General features: G+C 48.1%; 1 protein-coding gene across 3 annotated transcripts in view; it reads left to right on the top strand.

Annotated features, from left to right (window-relative positions):
- Positions 1-14,443, top strand: part of MSRA (methionine sulfoxide reductase A) — a 277,850-nt gene that overhangs the window by 46,757 nt on the left and 216,650 nt on the right. The gene's annotated exons all lie outside the window — the stretch shown is intronic.

Here is a 14,443-nt window from a genome sequence, read left to right as displayed (position 1 = left end):
ATCACATGGAGTCACTGAGGTTGGAAGAGACCTCCAAGATCATCCAGTTCCACCTGTGACTGATCCCCACCTTGTCACCCAGGCCAGAGCACTGAGTGCCACATCCAGAGGTTCCTTGGACACCTCCAGGGATTGGGACTCCTCCACCTGCCTGGGCAGCCCCTTCTGATGTTTGACAACTCTTTCCATGAAGAAATTCCTCGTGGTGTCCAACCTGCCCCTCCCCTGGCACAGCTTGAGGCCATTTCCTCTTGTCCTGTCCCTGTTCCCTGGAGCAGAGCCCAAACCTCACCTGGATCCATCAGGGATGGCAGAGCCAGAAGGTCCCCCCTGAGCCTCCTTTTCTCCAGGCTGAGCCCCCCCAGCTCCCTCAGCTGCTCCTGGAGCTCCAGCCCCTTCCCAGCTCCATTCTCTGCCCTGCACACGCTCCAGTCCCTCAATGTCTTTCTTGGAGTGAAGGACCCAGAAGTGCCCCCAGGGCTGGAGATGCCCCAGGAGTGCCAGCACAGGGACAGGCACTGCCCTGGTCCTGCTACCACACTTTTGCTGCCACAAGCCAGGTGCCATCAGCCTTCTTGGCCACCTGGGCACACAGGTGAAGTGTCCCCTGGCTCAGGTTTGCCATCATTCTTTGTGAACTTAATAAAACCATCTCAGAAGCAATTTGGTGTCTGTTCAACCCCCTCCTCACTCAATGTCTTGTTCACTCAGCAGGTTTGTGTTTTGAAACTGCAAACATCTGATTGCTGGTGAGTGCTGGGCATGATTCATGGCAAGGGACCAGTTTGGGCTCCTGATCCACCCCAAGCCCCTGCAGCGCTCCAGGCTGGGCACAGAGTGGCTGGAGAGCAGCCAGGCAGAGGGACCTGGGGGGACTGAGGGACAGGAAGCTCAAGAGGAGCCACCAGTGTGCCCAGGTGGCCAAGAAGGCCAATGGGATCCTGGCCTGGATCCAAAGTAGCGTGGCCAGCAGGCCCAGGGCAGTGACCCTTCCCCTGGAATCTGCCTTGGGGAGGCCACACCTTGAGTGTTGTGTTCAGTTCTGGGCCCCTGAGTTGAGGCAAGAGATTGAGGGGCTGGAGCGGGGCCAGAGAAGAGCAACGAGGCTGGAGAAGGGACTGGAGCACAAGTGCTGTGGGGAGAGGCTGAGGGAGCTGGGGGTGTTCAGCCTGGAGAAGAGGAGGCTCAGAGGTGACCTCAGCACTGTCTGGAACTGCCTGAAGGGAAGTTCTGGCCAGGTGGGGGTTGGTCTCTTCTCCCAGGCACTCAGCAATAGGACAAGGGGGCACGATGGGCTCAAGCTCTGCCAGGGGAAATTGGAGAGCAGGAAAAACTTCTTTGCAGAGAGAGTGCTCAGGGATTGGAATGGGCTGCCCAGAGAGGGGGTGGATTCCCCTCCCCTGGAGGTTTTTCAGCTGAGCTTGGCCGTGGCACTGAGTGCCATGATCTGGTAAAGGGACTGGAGTTGGACCAAGGGTTGGACTTGATGATCTCAGAGGGCTTTTCCAACCCAATCCATTCTATGATTCTAAGGCTGAGACCTTCACTTGTGTCCAAACTCCCTTTGGGCATGGACTGACCATCAGACCTTTCATGTTCCACCCATGACCAGCCAAGGAATTCCCTTCCAAACCTTGGTCTGGACTGTTCTCAGGGATCAGCTGCTCTACCCTGGGCCAGGGAAGGAGAACCTCAATGTGACTCTCCTGATCTGGAATAGCCAAACCAACTTCACTGCCCTCAGTGTGACTCCCAGGAAGTCCTTGATAGAGGAATTGATACAATCTCGTGGACTCCCAGTGGAAAAAATGTGCTGTGGTGGTTTTGAAGAACATTTAAGATGTTTTTGGGTTGTAACTTGGAGCTTGGTGGTCAGTTCTGTGCTGTCTGAGGTGGGAGCTATGGGAAAAATGAACATAACATGGCAGGGTTTGGTTCTCCACCATGGAAGGGGAACTTGGGAGTTCTGAAATGCACATTTTTATCTCATTGGTGGGAATTCTGGTGAGATTTTGGCACAAACACAAAAGCTCATTTAGTGTCACTGTAGTGGTTTACTAAGAAATCTCATGAAAGGAGGATCCAGGGAGACCTCAGAGCACCTTCCTGAGCCTGAAGGGGCTCCAGGAGAGCTGGAGAGGGGCTGGGGCCAAGGGCTGGAGGGACAGGACACAGGGAATGGCTTCCCAGTGTCAGAGGGCAGGGCTGGGAAAGGGGATATTGGGAAGGAATTGGTGGCTGGGAGGGTGGGGAGGGGCTGGGCTGGAATTCCCAGAGAAGCTGTGGCTGTCCTGGATCCCTGGGAGTGTCCCAGGCCAGGTTGGAGCACCCTGGGACAGTGGGAGGTGTCCCTGCCCATGGAATGGGATGAGCTTTGAGGTCCCTTCCCACCCAAACCAGTCTGGGATCCCATGGAACTGGAGGATGCTCGGGTTGGGATGGCTCCAGGCTGGGGTCCTCTACAGACAATCCCATGGGAGGCAGCTCCAAGGGATTAAAGGAAAACCCTGAGCTCCAGGGAAACCTGAGAGCCCCTTGCAGAGCCTGAAGGGGCTCCAGGAGAGCTGGAGAGGGACTGGAGCCAAGGGCTGGAGGGACAGGACACAGGGAATGGCTTCCCAGTGCCAGAGGGCAGGGCTGGGAAAGGGGATATTGGGCAGGAATTGGTGGCTGGGAGGGTGGGGAGGGGCTGGGCTGGAATTCCCAGAGAAAGGATGGATGGCCCAGCCCTGGGAGTGTCCAAGGCCAGGCTGGAGCAACCTGGGACAATGGGAAGTGTCCCTGCCCATGGCAGGGGGTGGACCTGGATGATGTTTGAGGTCCCTTCCAACCCAAGCCATGCTGTGATTCTGTGATTTGATGATCCCTCTCAGAATTAGGTGACTATTTGAAATTGTTGTATTATCATTTTCTTGACCTGAAGCTCTGAAATAATTGAAGGTAAATTAAGTTTCAGTTCCACTGGAATCAGAGGGAAAAACAGTAAATGGAAAGGGATAAATTTACAGAGGAAAACAATTTTTGATTTCAAATGGCAAGATGAGCTCGAGAAGTAGAAATATAGATAGGAAAAGAAATGTATTTTAAAAATATACTTGTGTCATTTTTAGAGTCATAAATAAGTAAACTTAGAACTTCCACAATAACCTTTCCAAGCAAAGCAGAATTTTTAGAGGGGCTGCCAGTTTTCCAGTCTGTGGTGCCTGAACTTCTGAAATGGGACACTGGGGACAATGCTATTGATTAGCTAATCAATGATCACTGATTACACACCTCCAAATTACAGAGTTTACACCACATCGTGTTCTAGCAGTGCAAACAAACCAATTAGGGGGTTTCAATGCACACAAGTAATCAGGGATTTAATGCAAGCCAAAGTTCCAATTAATGTGTGGATTTATTGATGTTCATCATGGTCGTATCAAAGGAAATCTGGGATATTCTGTGAAGAAATAATTACAGGACTTTGGTTCCCATTTCAGTTTTTCAATAGGAAAAGAGCAACCCTTGAGCCCTTAGAAGTAGGAGGGGCCAGTGGTGACCCTTGACAGCCACCCCACCAATCAGTGTCTTTTAAGAAGAAATTTTGGAGCTGGAAACTTGAGCTGATGATTTTTCTGGCATGGAGAGTTGTAGGAAAAATAAGTGTTTTATTTTATTTTTTTTACAAAATAATCAGCAGGGGAAAGCAGTAAAATAAACCAGTGGATATTCAGATGGGACTGAAGACAGTGGGAAGGGCTTCTTGGAAAAAGTGGAATCATGTTGGTCCTTCCAGCTCAGTGATGAGGTCAAAAGCATCTTCAGAAGGTTATGCAGAACACAAGAAGAAAAGGCAGAGGGTTTTTTCAGTGCTTATGGAAATAAAACTCTGAATTTAGTGATAAAAAGATCTGGAGATGTTCACTTGTGTTCCTGCTGATTCCTCTGAGCACCATCCAAGGCTCTCACAGCCATTTTCAGAGAACACCATTTATTTACACCCTGGAGGCTGAAGAACCTGTTGGAATACTTGGAAACTTAAATCTTGAGAACCATGGAAAAAAAAAACCCACTGAAATATTGAAATAAAGGCTCTCTCTTCTCCAAGAATGAAGTTGTGGGGTGATGGCCCCTGGTAAGGCCTGATGGGTTGAAGGAGATGTCTCAGATGCTCCTGGCTGAGGACAAAGGCTTTGAAACTGATAAGATTAACACAGGCTGGAGTGTTAAGGAATGACAAGGTCTCCCTTTGTGATATCTTCTATAACCACTCTAGGGCTCACCTCCCCTCAGGCATCTGCATCACCATCACCCCCCCAATAGATGGACTTTTAGCCACACAAACCACAGGAAAGAAAAAAAAAGATATAAAAAGTGTGTGGAGTTTAAACTCCAGGAGAGAGGGAACAATGCCAGGACTCTGTGAGGGGACCTGCTGCAGCTTGTCCTGTCTCCTCCTCCTCCTGGAGCAATGTAGGGCTGAGAAGACCACGTGCTGTTTTTTCTATACTTCACTTCCTTACAAAGAACAGGCACTTTGATTCTTGCTTTAGAAGCATCTTCTTTCCTGACTGTGTTTTGCTGCCTTAAGAACAGTAACTTGCTTCACACTTTGCTACTTTAGATTGGTTATTGTTTTTTGCAATTCTTACTTTATAAGCCCAGCTCTGGTTTGCAACTCCAGTAACTTGCTTTGCTTTCAGTGTGCAGTTTCTTTTTCAACATGTGTGTTGGTAAAAAGAAGTTCTGTTCTTTCTTTTGTGTTCCAGAGAGAGTGGTGTGCAAGATATTTTATTGTCCTGTGTTACTGACAGAGTGTCTGGAGAAGTGTTTTAGGTGGTTGTGTTTTTAGTTAGTAGTTCTTTGGTACTGGTTTCTGTCTGTTGTGAAAATGGGATGCATTGCTGGGTTGTAACTTGAGTTTAGTGTGTTTGTCTCTGTAAAATGTGGGGTTTTTTTGTGCTGGTTTCTTTTGGGGTCTTTCATTATCAATTAGAATCATAGAATCAAAGAATCAATTGGGTTGGAAAAGACCTCAGAGATCATCAAGTCCAACCCTTGGTCCAACTCCAGTCCCTTTACCAGATCATGGCACTCAGTGCCACGGCCAAGCTCAGCTGAAAAACCTCCAGGGATGGGGAATCCACCCCCTCTCTGGGCAGCCCATTCCAATCCCTGAGCACTCTCTCTGCAAAGAATTTCTTCCTGATATCCATCCTAAACCTCCCCTGGCAGAGCTTGAGCCCATCGTGCCCCCTTGTCCTATTGCTGAGTGCCTGGGAGAAGAGACCAACCCCCACCTGGCCACAACTTCCCTTCAGGCACTTCCAGACAGTGCTGAGGTCACCTCTGAGCCTCCTCTTCTCCAGGCTAAACACCCCCAGCTCCCTCAGCCTCTCCCCACAGCACTTGTGCTCCAGTCCCTTCTCCAGCCTCGTTGCTCTTCTCAGTTGGGTTGGAAGAGACCTCTGAGATCATCAGTTCCAACCCTTGATCCAACCCCACTGTGATCACCAGCCCAGGGCACTCTGTGCCCTGGGCTGGTGATCACAGTGGGGTTGGATCAAGACATGTTGGATTCTCTGTCCCTGGAGGTGTTTCAGAGGACACTCAGTGCCACCTCCAGTCCCTTCTCCAGCCTCGTTGCTCTTCTCTGGCCCCGCTCCAGCCCCTCAATCTCTTGCCTCAACTGAGGGGCCCAGAACTGAACACAACACTCAAGGTGTTCATGTTTGCTGCAAGTCATGCAAGAAATGCTTCATTTTTGAAGTCACAACTTTCAACAGGTGGACAACTCCAGTTTTGTTGGGTTTCTTGTCTCAGGTTTCTGCTGATTCTGGGAGTGGAATCTTCCCCAGGTCAGAGGAACATCCCAGAAGAAGCAGAAACACGAACTGGCCACACATACAATGAGTAGATCTCAAACTTCCAAGATCCTTGGAGTTGCTTGGGATGATGCATTCAGATTTTTAAAGGAGTAATACAGTTTGTTTCTTAGAAAATAACCTTCAAGAGGAGGTGAAACCATCACATTCATTACCTGGAGGTCAGTTGGAGAAAATTACCACCAGAAGTGTTGGAAAAAGGTTTTGTGTTCTCCCAGAAATGATGCTCAGCCGTTTCTATGGAAACTACACCAGGTGTTCCTGAAAAGCTCTTTAATGGAGGTTTACAAAAGCTTCAATGTCCTCAAGGCTCCCAAACATCCAAGGAAAAAGCACATGGAGGGATTTTCCAAGTGCACTTATTAGTGGGATCTGGGGAGGATTCCAAATGTTGCTCTTTTGGTGACAAACCTGTCAGAGAAATCTTCAAAACTTAAGAAGTTCCACGGGGAAAAAAATGTGTGTGTGGAGTTGCGGTGGAAGGAAAGGCCATAATTTAATGGAAATGATGGAAACACCCTTGGAGATATTATAGATATAGAGATATTATAGATATAGAGATATTATAGATATAGAGATATTGTATATATATAGATATTATAGACATCTAGATATTCCAGATATATAGATATTCCACTGAGCTGGTTTAAAGGGAAACCAGGAGGAGAAACGAACCCACCACAAGAGAGATTCTAAGTCAGAGTTACAATTTAATACCAATATTGCAATCAATGCAATGGCCCAAAGAGCAATTGGGTTTAACCCCCAAAGCCCAGCAGTGTAACCCACCCCCTGGGGCACAAACACAGGGGGGTTTGGTGGCCCCTGTGCTGAGCCCCACGTGGTTCCCCCGAGTGCAAAGGCAAAGGAAGGGACAAAGCTGTTGGTGCAGATGATGGCACAGTCTGGGGGAGAGGGGTGGGCTCCTCCTGTGCAGGGTCTGCTCCTCCTCTGGATGCCAGGAGTGGTGCCAGAGGTGGCCAAAGGCCAAGATTGCGTCCCCTGAGGTTTGGGTGGGAGCCCCCAGTGGCTCCCCCAGGGCAGGGAGTTCCAGCCTGGGGGATGTGACTGTGTGAGCCAGGGGGGATTTTGGACTGGTTGGTGGCCCCTGAGCAGAGCTGAGCCCTGAGGTGGGTGTGGAGGTGCCAAGGAGTCCCTGGAGGGGAGTTGTCCCAGCTCTTCTCTGCCAGGCTTCTTTCCCAGGCAGCTCCCAGGCTGAGGGGTGGGGTGTGCCCTGGGCAGCTGCTGCCAATGGGCCGTTGTTGCCAGTTGGTGGGCAATGGCTGGAGGGTGGAGAATGCCCAGCTTTGGTCACCCCCACCCAGGGATAAACTGGGCCCACCTGCTCAACTGGGACATCTGGATAGGTAGATATTCTAGATATATAGATATTATAGACATCCAGATATTACAGATATACAGATATTATAGATATGTAGCTCTTCTAGATATTCTGGGTATTATAATTGTTAGTTCTGGCTGGTTTTTTCTGCTTAGACTTTTGAACAGCTCCCAGTTATTGAGGGTAATAAAATCCCACGTGGAATTGAACCACAGAGGATCTGCAGGTTTATCTTCATCTGGGTTTGTATTTGCTAATGAACTTGTAAACAGTTTGGGATGAAATTAATAATTAAGCTCTGCTCACCTGCATTAAAAATTGGGGTTTGTTCTTTTGCTGAGTGGAAACTGGGTGGAAAGGGAGGGGAAAAAAAACCCCTGGGAGAAATCTCTGATTCTGCACAAGGTTTGTATTAACAAGTGTGAGAAAAAACAACGTATTTTAGAGAATTCCCTGGAATTTTAGTGGCAGCAAAGGTGTCACTTGAGTTGTGTGGCTGCCAAAAGGGGCACAGCTGAGTCTGGAACTGTTCAGGCTGATGGGTAATGATTTTTTGGGGATTTGGGAACCCAAATAGTGGAGACCAGCAGAAAAGTCAGTAGGAACAGGATCACGTGTCTTAGTGTTGGACTAAAGGATTAAATTGAATTAAATTAAATTAAACCCCACTGCCCTCAAGGAGAACAAATATTTTAGTCAGTCATTGAAGTTTTTTTCCCCCCAGTTAAAATAAAGTTATAGGAACCCCCCCAGTAAACAAAAATATCTAATAATGACACTGAATATTTTGAGTTGTTCTGGACATTTGATTCATTATTTTTAGGGAAGGAATAAAAATGCAGCATCAGCAGAGACTGTCTGATATCTCTGTTGCTTTTAATGTCTGATTTCCAGGAAATGTTTGTATTTTAGGTACATTCCTTCCCTGTCAAAGCAGAAAGAAAATAGAATTTAAATCTTAGTAACCTGTGTCAGAATTTGGCTCTGGGACATCCAGAGAATTGGATTCCTTGGAGCATTGCTGAGAATATTTATTTTTTTTTGCTCATTAATATGTGGTTCTCTTTGGCTATTTTGGTTCTTTCCTTTGTGCAAAAATCCTCCCATAAATTTGCATCAGCCCTGATGTATTTTCTTCATTAGATGCTTGGGCTGATGAGTCCCCAGACAGGCCTTAATTTGATTTACAGGGTCCAAAGAATGGAACCTTTTTGCAGATTAAAACCAAAACTAAACAGAAGAACCTTCACCAAAACTCTGGGAAGTGCTGCTGGTTTTTTCTTTTCCTGTGGAAAAAGAATGGAGAGAAAGTGCAGTGATGTCATGGCAAAATATTCCCATAAAATTAATCAGAATTGTGGGATGGCTTCATTGTGAAGTTGTGGGTTTGCACCTAATTAACAGCCCCTAATTATTGAGGCAGGAACTGTCATCAGCTCAAACCTGCAAGTTCTTTATCTTCTTGCTGAGTTTTATTTGTTCAAAATCTTCCAGGTGAGGTTGCTGAGATGGGAATTTCTGGGATTTAATGTAGGATAAGACCAGGTGGGAGGGAATAAATGAGAATTCTGTGTGGAAATGGAAACTGGGAATAAAGTCCCTCCTGTCCCTCACCATTTAATCCCAGCTGGTCCCTTCCCAGTTCATTCCAGGGATTAAAACAATGGGAATTGCCCACATTACACTGAGCAAGGCAAGGTCCACACTCAAATTCCTGTTTCCAAACAACTGGAATTCTTGAATTAAATGATTTCAAAGCCTTTTAAATATGGTTAAAACATTCCTTCATTTTCTTAACATTTGTTCTGACAAGTGGCTGAATTGAAGTCATCTGGAACTCATAAATATCCAAGGGATGCAGAGATTGGAATGGGAAAATTCCCTTTAAGCACTGGAAGTCTGGCAGTTTTATAGGGAATGTGACCTGAATCTGCTGTCAGCAGTGGTCAGACTTAATTGGCAATTAGCAATTAACCAACACTGAGCTTGGGAGGGAAAAACTCCTGCTCACTGTTTGCATCTTTTCCTCACCAGGAATCCTTGTGGTTTCTGGGAATGCTTTGTAATATTTTGTTTCCTCACCAGGAATTCCTGTGGATTCTGGGAGTGCTTTGTAATATTTTGCTCCTTGATCAGCTTGGCCAGAAAATATTGACTTTCATTCATGGGGGGCACCTTTTCCAGGAGGATTTTCCCCTTTGAGGGAGATCTTCCCATGGGATTCCTTTGCAAGAGTGGAGCAATCTCAACTCAGAAAGTGCTGCTTAAACACCAACAGAGCTTCTTCCAGGGGTTTCATCCTGCTGGAATCTCAGCCCAGCTTTTGGCAGGAATGTTTGGAGAGCAGCACTAACACTGACAGGGGTGACAGACCCCCTGGGCCCCTTCGTTGTCCTCTGTCCTTCACCCTGGTGACACCTCAGGCATCACCACGTTGCACATAATGAACCAACACAGAGTGGTGCCTCTTCTGACCATAATTCTCCATCACTAATTGCTGTCTGGAGATTTGTAATTATATAAATGAGTTTGGCTTGAGTCTGTTTTATACATTAATTATATGGAGACAGGCTGGGAGAGCTGGGGGGGTCACCTGGAGAGGAGAAGGATCCAAGGAGACCTTGGAGCACCTTCCAGAGCCTGGAGGAGCTCCAGGAGAGCTGGAGAGGGACTGGGGCCAAGGCTGGAGGGACAGGACACAGGGAATGGCTTCCCAGTGCCAGAGGGCAGGGCTGGGAAAGGGGATATTGGGAAGGAATTGGTGGCTGGGAGGGTGGGGAGGGGCTGGGCTGGAATTCTGAGAGAAGCTGTGGCTGCTCCAGCCCTGGGAGTGTCCAAGGCCAGGCTGGAGCACCCTGGGATGGTGGAAGGTGTCCCTGCCCATGGAATGGGATGACCTTTGAGGTCCTTCCAATCTGAATCACTCTGGGATTCTATGGAATTGGAGGATGCTCTGGCTGGGATGGATCCTTATTGCATTTAGAGCCAGAGACCTTGGAGACCTTCCAGAGCATGGAGGAGCTCCAGGAGAGCTGGAGAGGGACTGGGGCCAAGGGCTGGAGGGACAGGACACAGGGAATGGCTTCCCACTGCCAGAAGGAAGGGATAGATGGGATATTGGGAAGGAATTGGTGGCTGGGAGGGTGGGGAGGAGCTGGGCTGGAATTCCCAGAGGAGCTGTGGCTGCCCCAGCCCTGGGAGTGTCCAAGGCCAGGTCGGATTCTCCTGGAGCAGCCTGGGCTGGTGGAAGATGTCCCTGCCCATGGCAGGAGGTGGATGAGATGATCTTTAAGGTGCTTCCAACCCAACCCATTCCATGCTCCTGCAATGTCCATTGGAATGCAGTTCAGTTTGGCTGGAGCAGTGATTTGGTTCCATTCACATGGTCAAGCCTCAGGTTTGCAGCCCATGATTCCCATTTCTCTTGGAAATTTTGCCTTCTGCTTTTCAGGGCTTTTGTCTCTCACACTTCTGGAATATTATCCCCAGCTGCAAGTGTTGGATGGGATGATCTGCCTTTCCCAGAAAGCCTGGGACACATTTCAGGGTGACTCCAAATGTTTGTCTGACTTGAGAGTATTTAGAGTTCCCACAGTTTATGTCCATGGTTGGATCTACTGTGACTTCTTGACTGAAGTCACTTCATTTCCCTGTACTCCATTTTTTTCCTTGTCAAGAACTAACACTAATTCAAATTATCATCTCTTCCCGTTGCTGATTAAGTCATTAACATTTAATCCTGATCTGAACATCAAACTCACTAATCAGGCCCAAATTAAATGGCTCTGAGTTGGGGCTTTTCCCCTGCCCTGGGCTCTGGATCTGTGATGGACCACGAGGTCTCTGGGCACAAACCATTCCTGGGGCTCCAGTTTTCCTGGTGAGTGTGAGAAGAGGTTGGAGATATTTTTTTTTCCTACCTGTTGTTTCCCAAAGTGATTCCTGACTGGTGGTAATGGGATTTATTTGTGGTGATGGGAGCCCTGGCCATTCCCAATGCACTTACTGGGAACAGGATTAATTAATTCTGTTCCCTCCTGTTCCCAGGATTAATTCTGTTCCCTCCTCGTTCATCTGTCCAAACTCTACCTCTGGAATTCTCCTTGGAAAAGGGGATGGAAACCATTTGATGGCAATCAAAAATATGATGCTGGGTTTAACAGAGGAAAAACTGCCTGAATAAATGAATGCAATCTAATGGTTTGTTAATTAATCACTCTGCATGTCCTGACATTGCTTTATACCCATCAACTTTATTGTCTTTCCTTTACTTTTCATTTATGGTTGTCTTTTTTTGAGCTGAAAGAGGGAGGTTTGAATTGTCCATAAGGAAGGAATTCTTTTGCCCCATCCCTGGGAGTGTCCAAGGCCAGGTTGGACAGGGCTTGGAGCAACCTGGGATGGTGGAAGGTGTCTCTGCCCAAGTTTTTCCAACCCAAACCATTCTGGGATTCTTCAGCTTGAATATTATTCAGTTGCTTCAATCAGTGTCTCTTTACTCCAGTTCTTTTCCCAGGGAGTCTGCCCTTTTTCCAGGGGCTTCTTTTTGCTGGGGGTGTGAAATCTGGGTGTGCTCAGTGAGCTCCAACAACCAAGACATGCCTATAAATCTCTTCCTCTCCTGCAACAATTTAGTTCAGGTGGCTCAGTTATCTCAGGCATCTAAAGCAGCCTCAGCTTCATTTCAGTGCCTGAATATTTCCAAAGATATCACAGCACTACAGTAACTTCCTTGCCTTTTTTCCCCCTTGTTTTACTATATTAAATATATTTATAAATTGAATTACCAACGGTGTGAGACTTTTGGCTCTTCTGAGTCATGGACACAGCAGGGAGGGATCTTTGCTGGGGCTTTTTTTTGACTCAGAGCCACTGAGCAGCTTCCCAAATTCTGAATTAACACTGGAGAACAACAGTTGAATGGGCTGCCCAGAGAGGGGGTGGATTCCCCATCCCTGGAGGTTTTTCAGCTGAGCTTGGCCGTGGCACTGAGTGCCATGATCTGGTAAAGGGACTGGAGTTGGACCAAGGGTTGGACTTGATGATCTGGGAGGGCTTTTCCAACCCAATCCATTCTGTGATTCTGTGAAGACCTGAGAGGGTTCAGGTGGAGAAGGGAAAGCTCCAGGGAGACCTGAGAGGGTTCAACTGAAGAAGGGAAGTCTCCAGGAAGAGCAACGAGGCTGGAGAAGGGACTGGAGCACAAGTGCTGTGGGGAGAGGCTGAGGGAGCTGGGGGTGTTTAGCCTGGAGAAGAGGAGGCTCAGAGGTGACCTCAGCACTGTCTGGAACTGCCTGAAGGGAAGTTGTGGCCAGGTGGGGGTTGGTCTCTTCTCCCAGGCACTCAGCAATAGGACAAGGGGGCACGATGGGCTCAAGCTCTGCCAGGGGAAATTGAAGAGCAGAAAAAACTTCTTTGCAGAGAGAGTGCTCAGGGATTGGAATGGGCTGCCCAGAGAGGGGGTGGATTCCCCATCCCTGGAGGTGTTTAAGATGAGCTTGGCCGTGGCACTGAGTGCCATGATCTGGTAAAGGGACTGGAGTTGGACCAAGGGTTGGACTTGATGATCTCGGAGGGTTTTTCCAACCCAGTCAATTCTGTGATTCTATGAATTCCAGGATTCTGGCCACTCCCTGTCCATCTGGGAGTGTGTCCTTCCAGAGCTTTGTGTGTGCCTGTTCCTCACCTCCTGGGAGAGGAGCAGGATGAGTAGGAGTTGACCAGTTGATCTCCTTGTTCTCCTGCCCTCAGTGAATGTGCTCGAGGTGATAAGCAAACAATCAGTTGAGGCTTTTCCCTGATTTCCTGCAGGGAATCCAAACCACTTGGAAGGATTTTGAGGATGCCTCGAATTGGTTTTGGCTGCTACTGAAGTGATGGCCCTGAAGAAACTTCTCCCAACCCTTCCATACCTGGGGGAGTGGCAAGGCAGGATGAGTGCAAAGGGAGGAGAGACATTCAAGGAGTTATTTTTGAGAACATTTCCCAAACCAAATACTGCCTGTCACCTCCTCTAATTTATCAACAAGCTGACAGCCTGTTTCAGATTTGGAAAGCTCCCAGAATTTGAAAATAAATCAAGTCACCCTTGCAGCTCTAGGAGGACTTTGCCCCTTATCTCAGCTCTGCTGGTTGTGCAAGGGCAGAAGGGGAAGGTGCAGAATCAAGCTCTAATTTAAATGGCTTGGCATTTTTCCAGTCTCTGCTTTTTCCTGCCGCCATGAACTGTGTCCAGATCTTTTTTTTCCTCTCAGTTGGCTCTAATCAAAGTGTCATTTTGTCATTATTGATCCTTATTAGTGCTGTGGTTGAAAGTTCTGCTTCCTTGGCCCAAATTTGGAGTCATAGAATCAGAGAATCATAGAATGGATTGGGTTGGAAAAGACCTCTGAGATCATCAAGTCCAACCCTTGGGCCAACTCCAGTCCCTTTACCAGATCATAGCACTGTGCTGGTTTAAAGGTGAACCAGCAGGGGAAATGAACTCACCACGAGAGAGATTATAAGTCAGACCTAAAATTTAATAATAATATTACAATAGCAACACTGACACACAAGGGAAATGGCTTTCAACTCACAAAACCCCAGCAGTATAACCCAGTGTCCTGGGGCACAAACCCAAGGGGGTTTGTTTGCCCTTGTGCTGAGACCCCCTGTGGTTCCCCCAAGTCCAGAGCAAAAGGAAAAGAAAAACCTGTTGGTGCAGGCGAGGGCTGTGGTCTGGGCAAGAGCGGGGATCTCCTCCTGTCAAGGTCCTGCTGCTCTTCTGGATCTGACGAGAGGTTCCTGAGGTCTTCTTACCCACCACTTATGTACCCTCAGGGAGCACTCAGTCCCTCCCCCTGGGCGGGGACTCACACAATGGGTGATTAACTCTGGGAGCCAGGGGGTGTTGAGCTGTTGATGGCCCATTAGCAGCTCCGCCCCCTCAGGCTGGGTGTGAAGTGATAATGGCTCCCTGGGCAGCTGCTGCTAATGGCCCATTGACCTTGGGGAATGAATAAAGGGGGTAGAATACACAGCTTTGATCACCCCACACAGGGTTAGCTGGTCCCTCCTGCTGAACTAGGACAGGCACTCAGTGCCACGGCCAAGCTCAGCTGAAAAACCTCCAGGGATGGGGAATCCACCCCCTCTCTGGGCAGCCCATTCCAATCCCTGAGCACTCTCTCTGCAAAGGATTTTTTCCTGATATCCAACTTCAATTTCCCCTGGCAGAGCTTGAGCCCATCGT

Source organism: Pithys albifrons, chromosome 2 (assembly GCF_047495875.1).
Source record: "Pithys albifrons albifrons isolate INPA30051 chromosome 2, PitAlb_v1, whole genome shotgun sequence".
Taxonomy (NCBI): Eukaryota; Metazoa; Chordata; class Aves; order Passeriformes; family Thamnophilidae; genus Pithys; species Pithys albifrons.
The sequence above is the reverse complement of the archived record's forward strand: the minus strand, read 5'-3'. Positions and strand labels throughout refer to the sequence as shown.